Source organism: Meriones unguiculatus, chromosome X (genome assembly GCF_030254825.1).
Source record: "Meriones unguiculatus strain TT.TT164.6M chromosome X, Bangor_MerUng_6.1, whole genome shotgun sequence".
Classification (NCBI taxonomy): domain Eukaryota; kingdom Metazoa; phylum Chordata; class Mammalia; order Rodentia; family Muridae; genus Meriones; species Meriones unguiculatus.
Window position 1 is genome coordinate 13,947,833 of NC_083369.1, and position 18,319 is coordinate 13,966,151.

General features: G+C 38.5%; 1 pseudogene; it reads left to right on the top strand.

Moving 5' to 3' along the window:
• Nucleotides 1–8,350: 8,350 nt before the first annotated feature.
• On the top strand, nt 8,351–8,647 carry LOC110543188 (non-histone chromosomal protein HMG-14-like; annotated as a pseudogene).
• The last annotated feature ends 9,672 nt before the right edge of the window (nt 8,648–18,319 follow it).

Sequence of the window (18,319 nt, forward strand, 5' to 3'; positions counted from 1 at the left end):
ACCAAATCTTTTAGAAGAAAAGGTGGGGAAGAACTCACTGGCACAGGAGACAACTTCCTGAACAGAACACCAACTGCACAGAGTCTAAATAAACAATAATAAATGGGATCCCATGAAACTGAAAAGTTTCTGTAAAGCAAAGGACACTGTCATCAGAACATTATGATAGCCTAAGAACTGGAAAAGCATCTTCACCAACCCTATATCTGACAGAGGGCTAATTTCCATTATATATTATGAAAGAAGTGGGAAACAGTAAGATCTGTAGAGGACAGGAACTCCACAAGGAGAACAACAGAACCAAAAAATCTGAGCACAGGGGTCTTTCCTGAGACTGATACTCCAACCAAGTACCATGCATGGAAGTAACCTAGAACCCCTGCACAGATGTAACCCATAGCAGTTCCAAGTGGGTTCCATTGTAATAGGAACAGGGACTGTCTCTGACATGAACTGATTGGCCTGCTCATTAATTACCTCCCCCTGAGGGGGGTGCAGCCTTACCAGGCCACAGAGGAAGACAATGCGGCAACTCCTTATGAGACCTAATTGACTAGGATCAGATGGAAGGAAAAGAAAACCTCCCTATCAGTGGACTTGCTGAGGGGCATGCATGCAGAGGGTGGAGGAAGAAAGGGATTGGGACTGGAGAAGGGAGGGAACCACAGGGGGGATACAAAGCGAATAAAGTGTAATTAATAAAGAATTAAAAAAATAAAGAACTCAAGAAGTTAAATAACAACAAATCAAGTAATCAAAAAAAAAAAAAAAAAACAAACAATGGGGTACAGAGCTAAACAGAGAATTCTCAATAGAGGAATACTGAATGCAAGAGAAACACTTAAAACAATGCTCAAAGTACTAACTCATCAGGGAAACGCAAATCATGACAACCCTGAGATTTCACCTTACACCCAGCAGAATGGCTAAGATCAAAAACTCGAGTGACAACACATGCTAAAGAAGATGTGGAGAAAGGGGAATCCTCCTCCACTGCTGGTGGGAATGTAAACTTGTACAACCACTTTGGAAATCAATCTGGCACTTTCTCAGAAAATTTGTTAGAGTGCTACCTCAAGATCCAGCTATAGCACTTCTAGGCATATGTCCAAAATATGCTCCAGTACACAACAAGGACATTTGCTCAACCATGTTTGTAGCAGCTTTATTCGTAATAGCCAGAATCTGGAAACAATCCAGATGTCCCTCAATGGAGGAATGGATACAGAAATTGTGGTACATTTACACAACGGGTACTGCTCAGCAATTAAAAACAAGGAAATCATGAAATTTATAAGCAAATGGTGGGATCTAGAAAAGATCATCCTGAGTGAGGTATCCCAGAAGCAGAAAGACATACATGGTACATACTCACTTATAAGTGGATATTAGATATATAATATAGGATAAACATACTAAAATCTGCACACCTAAAGAAGCTAAGCAAGAAGGAGGACCCTGGGTAAGATGCTCAATCTTCTCTCAGAAAGACAAATGGGATGGACACTGTAAGAAGGAGAAAATAGGGAACAGGACAGGAGCCTACCACAGGGGGACTCTGAAAAGGCTCTATCCAGTAGTGTATCAAAGCAGAGGCTGAGACTCATAGTCAAACTTTGGGCAGAGTGCAGGGAATCTTATGGAAGAAGGGGGAGTTAGAAAGACCTGGAGGGGACAGGAACTCCAAAAGGCGACCAACAGAGCCAAAAATCCTGGGCCCAGGGGGGCCTGCAGAAACTGATACTCCAACCAAAGACCATGCATGAAGAGGACCTAGACCTCCTGCTCAGATGAAGCCCATAGGCTGCTCATTTTACAACTGGGTTCACTAGTAAGGGGTGCAGGGGCTATCTCTGAAATGAACTCAGTGTCTGGATCTTTGATCACCTTTCCTTGCGGGGTACAGCCTTGCAGGGCACAGAAGAAAATGATGCAGCCAGCTTCGATGAGACCTGATAGGCTAGAGTCAAATAGAAGGGGAAGAGAACCTCCCCTATCAGTGGACTAGGGGAGGGACATAGAGGGGAGAAGAGGGAAGGAAGGTGGAATCAGGAGGAGATGAGAGAGGGGGCTACAGCCAGGATTCAAAGTGAATAAATTGTAATAAATAAAAATAATGAAGAAAAATTTTGAAAAAATAAATTCTTAGGAAAAAGAAAACAAAGATTAATTTTAAAACAGTAAAAAAAACTAAACATTAAGAAAACAAACAATCTAATTTTAAAAAGGGGGCATGGAACTGAAGAGAGAATTTATATATCAAAAGATGAGATATAAATTGCTGAGAAACAGTTTTTGAAAATATTAAACATCCTTAACCATCAAAGACATGGTTTTAATTTTGTTTTTTTTTTCTTTAACATATAGAAAAGTTGGGACCTAGCTAAGAATATATAATATTGAAGATTTTTCGGTTTAATTAAAATAGAATTAAAATAAAAATTTAATGAGAGATATTAAGAAAAAATTTCTATGTATTATCTAATTTTGTCCTAACAATAATTCAGATTTTTCCATTAACCATATACAGTTATGTTTTCTACTTGAATGTTATAGTATTAAAACTCCAGTGTAATTTAGAACAAGACAGTATAATTAGTTGGTACACTAACAAGTGATATCTATTAGCCATTTTCTACTAAAGATTAAGTCTGATGAATCTGAAAACTTAAAAATCATGAATTATTACCTTAACACCAATATCAAAACAATAATCCCTTATTTTATCCAATAAATTTATACCAACAATCTATTCCCCCAAAGGATTTTAAATTGGCTCTTATAATCTCTAACATTCAAATTGGCATACATTGTTTCATTTAATCTTTCACAGCACCATTTATGTGGAGTAGATAAGGATAACACATAATTCGTCTTAAAAAAAAAAAAAAAAAAAAAAAGAAAGTAAATTGAACCAGAGTGGTGAACTAACTTGCTCAATGTGCCCTCAATTCATAAGTAACAAAATGAGAAAACTCCTTTTGATTTGTGTCATGTCAATAGAGGGTTGCTTTTTTTTCTGTTTAAAAAAAAAATCAAGGCATTGATTTTATTTGAATACACCATCCTAACAGTGTGCTAAATTGAATATTTCATTTATATCACAAGTCACACACATAGTCATTTTAAAAATAAGTCTCAGTGGCTAAAAAGATGAATAAGCAATTAAGGGCATTCCTGGCTCTTACAGAGGACCCCAGGTTGGAGTCCCAGGTTACAACCACCTGTAATTCCATTTCCAAGGGACCTGACACCCTGTTCTGATCTTTGTTGACACCAGGTACACATGTGGTACACAAACATCTATGGAGGTTAAAAATACATAAAAAGTAAATAAAAATATGTATTGAAATAATTTTCAGTGAATCAAATTTACAAAACATATTTGCTCTTTTGAATAACACTACACCAAATTTTCACACATTGTATTTCCATAGAACATGATGAAGGGAAACTTTTTTAGATCTATGTATCTGGGATTTATCCAATTTTTGAATAATTTGAGTCTGAACAACAAATGTGCGGTATTTTGCAAAAAATTAGTAAAATCTCTTTAACTGACCTACTGAGCATGCTCAAGTGGAAGGCATATTGGACGCTGAAGTCAGAGCAGGTTAATGTGAGAAGGTCCTGAGCATTGAGAGAAAGGCGGCCTCCACTGCAAGCCGAGCTTAGTGCAGGAAATTAAAGTACCTTTCACGAACTCAGAGCCTCCAAGGAATATGTCTCCAAAGTCTGCAGTCCAAAACCAATAGAAACTTTCTTTCTGTGTATATTAAAGGTAAGAATACACAGACAGTAGATTATACTACTTAACTTCAATTTTATTGTTTGTAAATAGAAACAAGAAAAAGGACAGGAGCCTACCATAGAGGGCTCCTGAAAGACTCTTCTTAGCAGTGTATCAAAACAGATGCTGTGATTCATATAACCAAACCTTGCACAGAGTGCAGGGAATCATATGAAAGAAGGGGGAGTTAGTATGACCTGGAAAGGACAGGAGCTCCACAAGGACCAAATATATCTGGGCCCAGGGGTCTTTTCTGAGACTGTTTCTCCAACCAAGGACCATGTATGGATATAACCTAGATCCCCTGCCCAGATATAGCCCACCGCATCTCAGTATCCAAGTGGGTACCCTAGTTAGGAGAACAGGGACTGTCTCAGACATGAACTCAATGGCTGGGTCTTTGACCTCCTTGCTAGGCCACAGAAGGGGACATTGTAGCCAGCTCTGAAGAGATCTGATAATCTAGGGTCAGATGGAAGAGGAGGAAGACCTCCCTCATCAATGGACTTAGAGAGGGGCAGGAAGGAGATGAGGAAGGAAGGGTGGGATTAGGAGGAAATGAGGGAGGAGTCTACAACTGGGATACAAAGTAAATAAACTTTAATTAATATAAAAATAATAAATATAAAAATATAAAAAAGAAGAGTTCATTTGGAGCCTTTTATTTTTATTATGAATATAACCATTTAATATTTGTGAGTGAAGGTGCTAACTAGCAGAAACATGATACCCTTAAAGTTTAAATCTCAAAATTATTAAGGTGATGTAAGAAAACACTTAAGTTCAAACACTTATTCAGCCCCTTTTAAGTGCGAGTTACTGTGCTAGCTTTGGATAACAAATAAATCAGTAAGATACAATCCCTCAAGGAGCCTTACTGAGGAGTCAGACAGTAAACACTTTGTAACTGTTCTGTTATGTTTGGAACTAAGGATGACATTGACTGGAAGCATGTGGTTAAATAGTGAAGAACAGCCAGATCATGAAGGATCTAGCTGAACCACAAACTAAGGCCTTTGAAATTTACTCTGTGAAAAATGGTAACTTCCTAAGAATTTCATGCATATGTTTAGTAAATTCAAGGAAGAAAAGAACGAATGTTACAAAAAAAAAAAACCTCATAAACTCTTAAGACTATTTTAAGAGACTGAGTAGGAAACTGATGAATCCTCAAGAGGAGAGTAGGTAACTCAGGGTTAAATGGAAGAAAATAGTTTTGGCAAATAGTTTGAGACAGAAGCTAGAAGTAAGATAATAAAGAGAATTATTAAAAAAAAATAAGAACAATTCTCTTAGCCTTTTGGTTTCGGAATTGTAAGTTGTGGCAAACTTCTTTGAAAGAGAATACAGATAATGTGATAAAGAGAAAAATAACAATTTCTACTTCAAATAAATGAATATCTGAAAATGTCCAGGAGACAATTATAGCAACAGCACTTACACTGACATTGTCGTGTGACTACACACTATTTCCAAAATATTTCATCTTCCCAAATAGAAACTGTATTTACTAAACAACAAACCTTATTCCCACCATTCTCCTTGGCTAACTAATCTTCTTCTGTATCTACAAATTTGCCTATTCTTTTTATTTCACATATGTAGAATTATAGCATTTTTATCTTACTTTTTTGAAGTAGGATACTAAGTTTAAAACCCATTTAAGGGATAAGTGAGATTGCTCAGTGTGTAGAAGTACTTGACACCAGGCTTGACAATCTTAGTTCAATACCCAGGCCCCATGCACATGATGGAGGAAAAGAATTGACTTCCACAAGTTGTCTTCAAGCCTCCCGACTGTGATCACACTTACACACAACACACACAATATATATAATATTTACATTGCAATACATGTCAGAATTTTATTTGTTTTTATGGCTGGATAATATTTCATTGTATATTAATACAATGTCAACCTTTTGACTGACACAAAAGTTATCATGCAAAAATGTTTGAGTTCCTGTTTTCATTTTGGGGGGTATGCAAATTATCAAAGGTTATTATGCAAAATATGTTTTTGTTCCTGTTTTTACTTGAGGTATGCCGATTCTGTCAATGTTAGGTTTCCGATTGTTTTAAAGAACCACAAAACTATTTTCACAGTTGGATAAACGACATTACCTTGCCAGAAGTTTCTCCATAGGAACATATATTAATTATACAAAAATAATATATTAGAGGCATTTTATACAAGGATATATATTTTCATCATATTCAGCCCATTGCCTTCTTTTGAGTCCCCCTTCTTAGTCTCCTTCCTTAATAATACTCCTCTGCTATTAAGTCTCTATATGTGAGAGAAAACATGGAGTACTTATTTTTCTAAGTTTTGCTTATTTCATTCATTTTGATGATTGTCTATTGTATCCATTTCCCTGAAAATGATACTATTTCATTCTTGGCTGACTGGCTGAATGAAGCTTTGTGGCTGAATAAAACTTCACTGCTTATGTATTACATTTCCTTTTATATTACATTTCCTAAGTTAGCAACATATATTTAGTTATTGCAAAAAGTGCTGCAATAAAAATGTGTGTGCAGAATCAAATTTTAGACACTCATAAAGAAAAGCGAAATCACAACATTTGAACAAAAATAAGTAAAACTAGAAATGATTGTCATAAAGTAAGCTAGACTCAGAAAAGCAAATATTACATTTTCTCTCCTACATGGAACCTATGTTTGAAATCATATATATGGTGGCTATAGAAATGAGTGGTTAATAGCGGTTAAGATCAGTTGTAAAGTATATGTACTGTTCTTGCAGAGGACCCAAGTTGATTCTCAGCACCCATGTCAGGTGGCCCACAACTGTCTCTAAATTCAGATCCAGGGGACTCCAATGCCTCTGGCCTCCATAGGTACTTCAACTCATGTGCACATGTGCACACACCCCTATGCACACACACATTCATTAAAATTGTGTGTGTGTGCGTGTCTGTTTATGACATGAAACTAGAGAGAGGATCATAAGTGGGAGCAAGAGATCTTATTAAAGGTAAGAAACAGAGCAGAATGGGAACTAACTGGGGGAAGAATGGGAATTACCTAGAAGGAGGCTAATAGTATAGGGGAGGACTTTAGGGGAAGGGAATGAATGAGAACAAATTATAATGACAAATATGCATGAAGATATCATGATGAAACCCATTTCTTTGTTTTTGTGGAGTTTTGTCTAGTTTTATTGTTTAATGTTTTTTTTAATTTTTAATATTATAAATTATTTACAGCACTTCTCATGTCCATTCACCAAGTCTGCCCATATACACCTCCCCACATTCCTTCAAATTTATGGCCTCTCTTTTTACTAATTGTTATTGCATGAGTATTTGTTATTGCATGTATACTTGTATGTACACATATTCCTAAATATAAGCTGTTGACTACTTACGCTATTATCTGTATGTATGTTTTCAGAGCTGACAATTTGACACTGAACAACCAATTGTTGTGCTCTTCCCCGAGGAAGACCTCCTCTCCTGCTCCCAGCTTTCCATGGTTGCTTATAGTTCTTTGGGTTGGGATTAGGCCTCCTGTCCTTTGTTCCCTGACAAGTTTAGCATTTCACTGGTGACATCCTTGTTCATCTCATGTTTCGGTAGTCATATTGTGAACTTTATGGGTATACCTTCTGCTGTTACTGAGAGACACAATCTCACAACAAACTCCTTGATGCTCAGGCTCTTATGGTCTTTCCAGCCCCCCTTCCACAATGTTCCATGAGATTTAGGTGTAAGAGTGTTTTGTAAATGTGTACACTGGGACTTGATTCCATAGCTCTGCATTTTGGTTGATTGTGGTAATGGTCTCCATTGATGAAGGGTGAGAACTCCTTGATGAAGGGTGAGAACTACATTTATCTGTGAGAATAAAGATAAATGTTTATAGGTAGATGTGAGAGATGGTGTTGGTTTAGTAAATTAATGGTTATGGATTCTCCTTTAATAATCATGACATCACTAGCACTGAGTAATTGGTTAGATTGCCAGTATCAAGCATAGTATCTCTTTTGTTGAGTGTGTCGTAAGTCCAGTTAAAGCTGTTGGTTTCCTCCAAGGTAAGTGTACATCCTAAGAGTTAGTATGCCATGATGGTCATTGACAGAGTTGTCATAGCTTGGTAGGACTGTTGATTGCCTCCCTCCTTTGAAAGCTTACATGATGCCTTCTGGTAACATGAAATCTAGTCCTCAGGGGGGGGACATGAAAGTCAATTCTAGCTCAGGGACTTCTAGGCCCTGTTTCTGAAATACATTATATCATCAGCAATAGAAACTTACCTTCACCTTCTGGATGGTTACCAAAGATTGCTCCAATAGACTGTATGTTTGGGAAGATTTTTAGACAGCCCTGACCAACAACTCAAGAGAGGGATTCTCATGCCAAGTATTGGAGGTTTGGTTAGGTGGTCTTTGGTTCTCGGAGGAAGTGCCATTAGCCAGACGAAAAAAAGTTTATGAAAAATGTAATATATGAGCAGTTCATGCAGTGGTGGCTAGGCAGTGCAGCAGCTCTTTGGCAGGCTTGGCGTTGCCTGTGTCTCCTACCCTGAACCATCATGGGGCACAAGAGGAAGTTTAGCTCAGAAAAAGCAGACTAGACAGAGCCCAAGTATAACTTGGCGAGGCTGTTGGCCAAGCCCGCCCCCACCAAGGTGAATGCGCAGCCGTAAAAGGCTTCAGGAAAGAATAAATCATCAGACAAAAAAGTGCAAACAAAAGGGACGAGGGGAGCAAAGGGCAAACAGAGTGAAGTGACTGACCATAAAACTGGAGATCTGCCTGCAGAAAACGGAGAGATGGAGAACCAGAGTCCAGCCTCTCAAGGAGAAGAGAAAAAAGCCAAGTCTGACTAACCATCCAGCATGTCTGTCAGTGGTCACTGTTTCCCTTCTTGTATAATACAGAGGAATAGTTTTATTAGCTATTTTGTAAATGCGAGATTTTCAGTAGCTCTAAAAACATTTTTAAGAGGTGGAAGGTGGGGAGTCTGACTTCATCCCGTTTTTTAGTGTAAATAATTGTTAAGAGGTTAAATCATTTGCTGGTTGTTTTGTTTGGGTTTTGTTTAACTGAATTTTTATTTTTTGCAAAGACAGTTTTGCTGTGAATGGGGTATAAAATATATTGTAGGATCAAGATGTATACATTTAAAAATGTAACATTACAAACTCAGGATTGTATTATAAACACAATATAAACACATACATCACAGGAAATGCAGAAATAAGTTCTGGTGATGCTACAGTACTCTAAATAAATAAATAAATATTTTAATTTTTTATATTAATTACAGTTTATTCATTTGGTATCCCAGCTGTGGCCCCCTCCCTCATTCCCTACTAATCCCACCCTCCCTAACTCATCTCCTCCTATGCCCCTCTCCAAGTCCACTGATAGGGGAGGTCTTCCTCCCCTTCCATCTAACCCTAGCTTAGGACTAGCTCAGGACTGGCTGCATTGTCCTCCTCTGTGGCCTGGCAAAGCTGCTCCCCCCCACAGGGGAAGGTGATCAAAGAGCTAGCCACTGAGTTCATGTCAGAGAAAGACCTGTTCCCTTTACTAGGGAACCCAGCTGGATACTGAGCTACCATGGGCTACATTTGAGCAGGAGTTCTAGGTTATCCAGGTTATATCCATGAAAGGTCCTTGGTTGGAGTATCAGTCTCAGAAAAGACCCCCCTGTGCCCATATTTTTCAGTTCTGTTGCTTTCTCTGTGGAGCTCCTGCCCCCTCCAGGTCTTTCTATCTCCCCCTTCTTCCGTAAGATTCCCTGCACTCTGGCCAAAGTTTGGTTATGAGTCTCAGCATCTGCTTTGATACCGTGCTGGGAAGAGTCTTTCAGAGTCCCTCTGTGGTAGGCTCCTGTCCTGTTTCCTGTTTTCTCCTTTTTCTAGTGTCCATCCCGTTTGTCTTTCTGAGAGAGGAATGATCATCTGACCCAGGGTCCTCCTTCTGGCTTAGCTTCTTTAGGTGTGCAGATTTTAGTATGTTTATCCTAATGTCTAAAATCCACATATTTTTGTACAACCAGAAAATATCAGGATACTGAATCAGGAGATACTGTGACTGTCTCTGGGGTCACCAAAACATTCTGTAGAAGGGGCTAGCTAGTTTTATATTCTACAATACAAAGCAAAATAAACGGCAATTTGGAGTCTCAGTCATGCAGTTGTGTCTGGAATATTTTTTAGTTATATCCAGTCTCATGTTTGTAGCAGAACTGTTTCCTAAAAAAACCACTTCTTGGTCCTTGCACTGTCAAAACTGTATCATCTCTGGTCATTGCAGTCCATTTTCCTAACACTTGTGATAATGTGCTGTGAAAGATGGAAATTTTGAGTATGTACTGTAGGTGACATAAAATGTGGGTTGGCAGAATTGAGGATTATGAATATTTGATTGTTATGTGAGGTCTTAAGAAAAACTTGTCAAATTTGAGGCTGGAACATCACTGGAGTAAATTCAAAGAGACAACATGTGGCTCTTCATTTATGTCTGTGAACACAATGTATGACTTCAAAGTTTGGTCCTTGTGTTAAGAATTGAAGTGTCATCAGAGGGAAGGGGAGGAGGACCTCCCTTTTCAGTGGACTGAGAGAGGGACAAGGGTGAGAAAGAGGGAGGGTGGGATTGGGAGGGGAGGAGGAAGGGAGGTATGGGGGGATACAAAGTGAATAAACTGTAATTAATAAAAATAAAAAGAATAAAAATAAATAATAATAAAGTAATTGAAGTGTTTGTGTACTCGTTCCTCAGCCAATAAAATCTCAGGTATGAAAGAGTAAAATAATGTAAAAAATATATATACATATTATAAGGTCTTTTTAATAAATAGTTTAATAGTATGTTTCAAGTCCTTGTACTTCTTTCGGTATAACAAACTATATCTCCATATTCAAGGGTTTTAACACCTTTTCTGGCCTTCTACTGTACCCCTATGCATGTACCAAAGCACGGACACACACATGTAATTTAAAGAAAACAAATCATTTTTCTTACTCTTTTTTTAGATAGGTCCGCATTATCTCAGTATGTTGTACTTGTTAGCCTGAAACTCTGTATATAAACTAAGTTTTCCTCAAATATATAGAGATCTACCTGCCTCTGCCTCTCCTCTGCCTCTCTCTCTCTTTGCCTCTCTGCCTCCTCTCCTCTGCCTCCTCTCCTCTGCCTCTCCTCTGCCTCTCTCTGCCTCTCTCTCTGCCTCTCTCTCTGCCTCTCTGCCTCTCTGCCTCTCTGCCTCTGCCTCTGCCTTTGCCTCTGCCCCTGCCTCTGCCTCGAGTATGGTGTACACAATCACACCTGACTAAATAAATCTTTAAGAGGAATTTAAAGTTATACCCAGGAATTCTACTCCTAGATATTCCCAAATTATAGTTTATGTTTTAGTTAAAATAATATTTATGTAATAAAAATAAAGCTATACAATTAAATATAAATTGAAACTCAAAATTCAAATCACAAGTATAGTCCAAAAAATTAGCTTCAGGGGGTAGTGATTGGAAGGAAATGCATTGTGAAGTGGACCCTGCTGAAGCAACTTAATATTCTCATAGTAGAGCAAGAAATGTTACAAAATGTTTGAAGAAAGAACAAAAACAACAACAAAGGTTTGAAGCAGAAACACAAATGATGTAGAGACTGGGTAAGATCTTTTCACCCTCATCTTGTAACCATCGAAATGGAAAAAAAAAATTGATATTAAGACTGAAGCTGGAAATTAAAACATCTAGCTAGTAGTCTTCAGCTGTTCCAAAAAGGGTGCTAATGTGAATTGGCAGACTGAACCAATCCTCTGTCTTGGTCTTAAATAAATGGGAGCTAATAGTAATTATCTAGTCACACTGTTGTTAAAAGGACCAAGTTACAGTACAGTCATTGCAGTCATGGTAAATTTGAAGTGTGCAATGCAAATACAAAATTATTCTTATCACACAGGACATCTGTTACTAGGGAGTTTATAAAGTATGCCCATGATGTTTTCATTCAACTCAATGCATGAAAATCTATAGTTGTACTTCAATAGAAGGTCAGGAGATATGCTGACATCACAGTTGCCTCAATAAGGGAATTTCCAACCAAATGTTCAAGAAGCAAAGGAGTAATTCAACATATTGTGCTCCATGCCAAATGGCAAAAATGGAGCTCTTTCTTTTAGCTTAGCAACACACTGTTATTTTACTTGGTTTCTAGGACACACATACTTTCAGTCTGAATATTTAAGAGTCCAATTAGCACATGGAATTTGACTAGAGACATGTGACCAATGGATCCGGCAATATACTTTAAATTTCCCTCCACACAATAGTCAGAATAAGGATATTTAATGTCATGAATTAAAGTACTCAATACAAAACAAATCTCTCTATATTTTCTTTGCTCTTTGACACCATTTTAGAGAGAGCCAAAACTGAAAAATTTCAAGTATGCCTTTCTGACCAATGCCCAGTTCTTTGGTATCATCTCTCCACACACTGTCTCATCCCCTGCCACCAAGAAGTCTTCTGCTTCCCAGTGCCCCCATGACACTTCTATTTTTATACTGCTTTGAGTGGAGGATGCAATATGATGGCAGGCTGGCACAGGATCAATGTTAGTTAAAGTAGCAATTTTGAAGATGGTAAGATGACAGAACTGTGTGAAAGAAGCCTGTTAAAGAATTTTGGTTGCTTGACTGAAGAATTTAAGTGTGAGTTTATAAATTACTCTTGAAACTTCACTTAGAATTTTGTTTCAATTGAATTAGAATAGAGCTTATTTCATTTTATGAGAGGCAAACAGGGGAGTAAGGATACAGAAATATTTTAATAACTGTGTTCAAATACATTTGTCACATTTTTACTGATATTTACTGTTATAATGAACCAAAAGCTTCTTGAGCAAATGAACCATTTGTACACATAAAATAACTAAAGTGATTTTAATACCAACACATAAAGCATTTCCTTTGGAATTCCTTTGATATTTCTGGCTCTCCCTTTATCTGTTCATGCAACATTGGGTACTGTCAACTCTAAAGTGATATTTATATCTGATGCATTCACTTGTTCACACTGTCCAGTTCCCAAATTGAAGGAAGCAAACGTTTGTGCCAAGGGCTCTCAACAAGTACTGGATAACATTTCTTAGCAGAAGAAAAATTTAAGGGCAACTGCCTTTGTAGAAACCCAATATAGCAGGTGGTGCCTGCCTTTGAGCAAGACATGTGGTGGAGGCTGCGATGACCTGAGTAGCTCTTGGAACTGGCAGCTCCAGCTGAAAATGGAATGGGGTGGGGAACAAGAAGAGATGTGTGCAAGCTTCAACAGGAAGGCAAAGAAGGCACATTTATAGAAAACCGTAGTATGCTCCTATGTAGATTTAATATGCATCATTAAGCAAAAGATCATTGATTGTTTTTTGTTTTTTGTTTTTTGTTTTTTGTTTTTTTTTTTTTTGAGACAGGGTTTCTAAGGATAGCCCTGGCTGTCCTGGAACTCACTCTGTAGACCAGGATAGCCTCAAACTCACAGAGACCAGCCTGCCTCTGGATCTCTGCCTTTTAACCTTGCAAAACAACCTTGTAATACAAAGTCTTTGAACTAGCAAAGGCCTTAGTACACCCTAACAAAGTGTATTTTGAACATAATGATGTCAAGAACATATAGACTTTCTGGGGAACAGAGAACCTGGAGAATGAAAGAGAATGAAATCTATACACCTAAAAAAGATAATCAATTGAGCGGACATGGGGTAAGATGATCAATCCTCGTTTAGAAAGACAGATGGGATGTGCATTGAACGTATGACAGGAGTCTACTGAGCGCATCTGAAAGACTCTAACTAGCAGTGTTTTCAAAGCAAAGACTCATGACCAAACCTTTGGCAGAGTACAGGGAATCATAAGAAAGAAGGGGAGTTAGTCTGATGGGGAAAGGATAGGAGCTCCACAAGGACCAAATATATCTGGGCACAGGGTCTTTTCAGAGACTGACATTCAACCAAGGACCATGTATGGATATAACCTAGAACCTCTGCTCAGATGTAGCCTGTGGTAGCTCAGTAACCAATTGGTTTCCCAAAGTGAGGGGAACAGGGACTATTTCTAACAGGAACTCAATGACTGGCTCTTTGGTCTCCCCACCCCCGAAGGGAGGAGCAGTCCTGTTAGGCCACAGAGGAGGGCTTTGCAGCCAGTCCTGAAGATACCTGATAAAACAGGATCAGATGAATGGGGAGGAAGTCCCCCCTATCAGTGGACTTGGAAAGGGGCACGGTGGAGATGAGGGAGGGAGGGAGGGACTGGGAGGGAATGAGGGATCGGGACACGGCTGGGATACAGAGTTAATAAAATGTAACTGATAAAAAATAAAAAAAAGAAAAAAAAGAGAAATCTAGCACCTAAACATTACCTTAAACAGCACTGTAATAGAACCAAGACCATTACCTAGACACCATAATAATTATCATTTATACCCTAGTTAAACTCAATAAATCTACTAATAATGTTCATGTTTAATAACAGCTTCTCATTAATATGTGGTATAATTGTTGATGACAGTATTTATTCTCATGCATCCAATCCAATAAATAACACTAATATACCCTCAAATGCATACTATATTAATTCAAGTCAGTTTATGTATAAAGTGGTGGCATTTCAAAGTCTAATACACATACTATTGCAGAAAAAGGGAGTCTTCGGGAGACCTCATCTACAAAAGATAAGCAGATACCTATAGACCAGCACTCATATCTATACTACCTCTTTTCTGTAACTTTCCTTTTTATAGTAAGGTGGGTCTGGGAAGGGGAGCTTCAAAACGATTCAAGTGTGCTCTGAGAAAAACTGACTTCTTGAATCATAAAGTGAGGCCTTAGAAAATCCACTCCTCCATAAAAGCAATAACGAACACTGGGGAAAAAGTGTAAAATGTAACTTTTTCTGAATTCTAGAAATTTTTTAAAGGCATATAGTAATCTAAAGGGAGGGGTGAAAAACTAACATTACTAAGAACAGTATGCTTTGGGGTAAACTTAGCCTGTTTATATGTTCTTCTATGCAGCTTTGGAGAAGCCATGTAGGACCAAGAACTTTGTGATCATTGTAGGCTGAGAATCCAATAGCCTAACAGGCAAATAACAGGACAGGTTTTATTTTTAACTTCAGAAAGGCCCATCTTCACAGGATCACCACTGCATAAACTATTCAGAGGTTCTCTAGGAACTCAACATCCCTGCCAGTCAGAGCTTGCTTTGAGTGACTCACTTGTTTCATGCAGGCATTTACTGAAGCAGTAGTGGCAAATATCTGTCTGATTATTTGAAGCAAAGAGGAGGCAGAACAAAATACTTTTATTGAAAGGTAGTAGGTTTGAAAAGCTGATAGATAAATTAGCACGAGATGTCAGCCAGTCAAAATCATCTGGTGCTTTCTCCACACAAGCGCACCAGGTTGAATAGCTCTTCACAGTCCTTTCAGGAGATCGAAGAAAATCAGGTATGGACCCATGATGCCTGCTATTAGTAAAAGAAAATGAAATATCTCGTCAAAGAAAGAGAAAGAAAAGAGTTGCCTGCATCATCCCCTCTCCAACTGGCAGCACAGAAAGCGACACTATTAACTTGTGAGGACAGAGTTATAATAGGCCCGGGATGCAGTGCCATTCCAGGCACAGTGAAACACTGTTGCTTAAAGCTTAAAACTCCTACCAAGAGGCCAATTCATACCTATGAACTGAGCCACTGTAACTGCCCTGGATCAAGTGTCTGGCTCCAATACCAGTGACAGAGTAGAAAGCAGAACTCCTCTCACTGAAGGGCAAAGCACAAAGTATAATGTAGGTCTGGTTATCTGTCCATAGTGCCAGGCTGCCATGGTAGCAACAAGCAACAATCAGAAAACCTCAACTGGGGGAGGGGCATGGGTGGAGAAGAGGGAGAGGGGGTGGGATTGGGAGGGGACCAGGGAAGGGGCTACGATTGGGATACAAAGTGAATAAACTGTAATTAATAAAAAAAATAAATAAATTTTTAAAATTAAAAAAAAAAACCTGAAGTTGCCGCATATAGGCCAGAGCTCAGATAGACCTGTCAGACAGGCTCCAGCATGAGAAAGAGACTTACGTACTTTTGGATAGAAGCAGTCTAAATCCAGTCTTCTGTTGGAGGCAAAGGCCTGCAGGCCCACCCTGTGATACAGTTTGGTGGCTACACGTGCTGCATGTGAGCCTACACCTTATTCATCCATGATGACTGCCTAGAGTCAGGCAAAAATCTTTATTATCTGACCATAGACTAGGAACCATTGAGCAAGGTGCCTGGGTGATGCCAGTCCTATAGAGAGGTTTCTGGGGCTACTGTTTCTATTTTTTTTTTCACTTATTCTGAACAACAATAGTGTAGTTGGGACAAACAGGATTAGTTTCATCTAGTACTGAAACAATAAAAGTAATCCAAATGAAACTTTTAACATATGAGGGCCACAGTGTCATCCAGTACTGAAATAATGAAAGTGACTACAGTCACCGAAAATAGGCAATTTTTTTAAAGAAAGGCACAAATTCAGCTTATGAAGATTGGAATAAATATCTGATCTTCAACTGTCCAGATGATATCCATGCTGACAAAGTAAAGATTCAAGAAACTGTGACTTCACCTAATAAAACAACAGAAGGTATTTTATTAGAGCATTACCAGTATGAGAAAACTTCCAGAGAATATTCGGCAACTATTTCAAAGAAATTCAGTGAGTTTCCAGAGAACACAAACATTTTAATAATTTATCAGAAAATTTCACAGAGAGACAAAAGAACGTGCAAAAAATAAATGCACACCTTTAATCTCAGCACTCAGGAGGCAGAAGCAGGTGGATCACTGGGAGCTCAAGGCCAGCCTCATCTACAGAGTGAGTTTCACAACAGCCAGGACTACACAGTGAAAACTTGTCCAGAAAAAAAAAAAAAAAAAAAGAACAAAGAAGGAAGGACAGCTAAAATCAGTAAAAAATGGAATAATGAGCCAGGTGTGACAGCACATGTCTGCGATACTTGGGAGGCTACAGAAGGAGGATCAGGAGTTTAAGGATAGCTTTGGCTATACAGTAAGTAGACCAGGGGATACATGAAACTTTTCCTCAAAAAAACAAAAGAAGGGACTAGAGAGATGGTTCAGAGTTTAAGAGCACTGACTGTTCTTCCAGAAGACCCATGATCAATTCCCAGCACCCACATGACAGCTCACAACTGTCTGTAATTCTAAGATCTGACACCCTCACACAGGCAGGCTAAACACCAATGCACATAAAATATAAATAAATGAACAAATAAATAGCCAAACAAACAAACAAAAAGTGAAGGAAATAAAAAAAAACAGAAGAACATTTACATAATTTCATTTCCTAGCAATTGTGAATATGGCAACAAATATGGCTGAGCAAGTATCTGTGGAATAGGATGTCATGTCCATTGGGAATATGCCAAGGAGTACTATAGCTGGGTCAAATGGTAGATATAGCTTTTTGAGAACCCTCCACATTGATTTCCACAGTAACTGCCCTAGTTTGCAATCCTACCAACAGTAAATGAGTTTGGTTTCTTTGTCAAAAATCACTGTCCATAGGTGTGTGGATTAACTTCTGGGTCTTTGATTCAATTTCATTGATTAATGTGTCTGTTTCTATAACAAGGCCCATTTTTTTTTAACGTTTGGTACTTTATTTTTAAAAACCACTTTTAAAAGCATACTTTTCCAACGACTGTTCCCTTGATCAAATTTGCTTCCTATCTCTTTTTTTTTAATTTTTAGTTAATTACAGTTTATTCACTTTGTATCCCAACTGTACTTTCCCAATCCAACCCACCTTCCCTCTTCTCCACCCATGCCCTTCCCCCAGTCCACTGATAGGGGAGGTCCTCCTCCCCTTCCCTCTGACCCTAGTCTATCAGGTCTCATCAGGATTGGCTGCATTGTCTTCCTCTGTGGCCTGGTAAAGCTGCACCCTCCTGAGGGGGAGGTGAGTGAGTATATGCCATGTGTGTCTTTCTGTTTCTGGGATACCTCACTCAGGGTGATCTTTTCTAGATCCCACCATTTGCCTACAAATTTCATCATTTCCTGGTTTTTAATTGCTGAGTAGTATTCTATTGTGTAAATGAACCACAATTTCTGTATCCATTCCTTCACTGAGGAGCATCTGGGTTGTTTCCAGATTTTGGCTAATACAAATAAAGCTGCTACAAACATGGTCAAGCAGATGTCCTTGCTGTATACTTGAGCATCTTTTGGATATATGCCTAGGAGTGGTATAGCTTGATCTTGACCAAGGCCCATTTCTTATTATTATTATTATTATTATTATTATTATTATTATTATATTACTTACAGTTTATTCATTTTGCATCTCAGCTGTAGCCCCCTCCCTCATTCCTTCCCAATCCCACCCTCTCTCATCTCCTCGCATGCCCCTCTTTAAGTCCACTCATAGTGGAGGTCCTACTCCCCTTTCATCTGACCCTAGTTTATCAAGTTTCATCAGGACTGGCTGC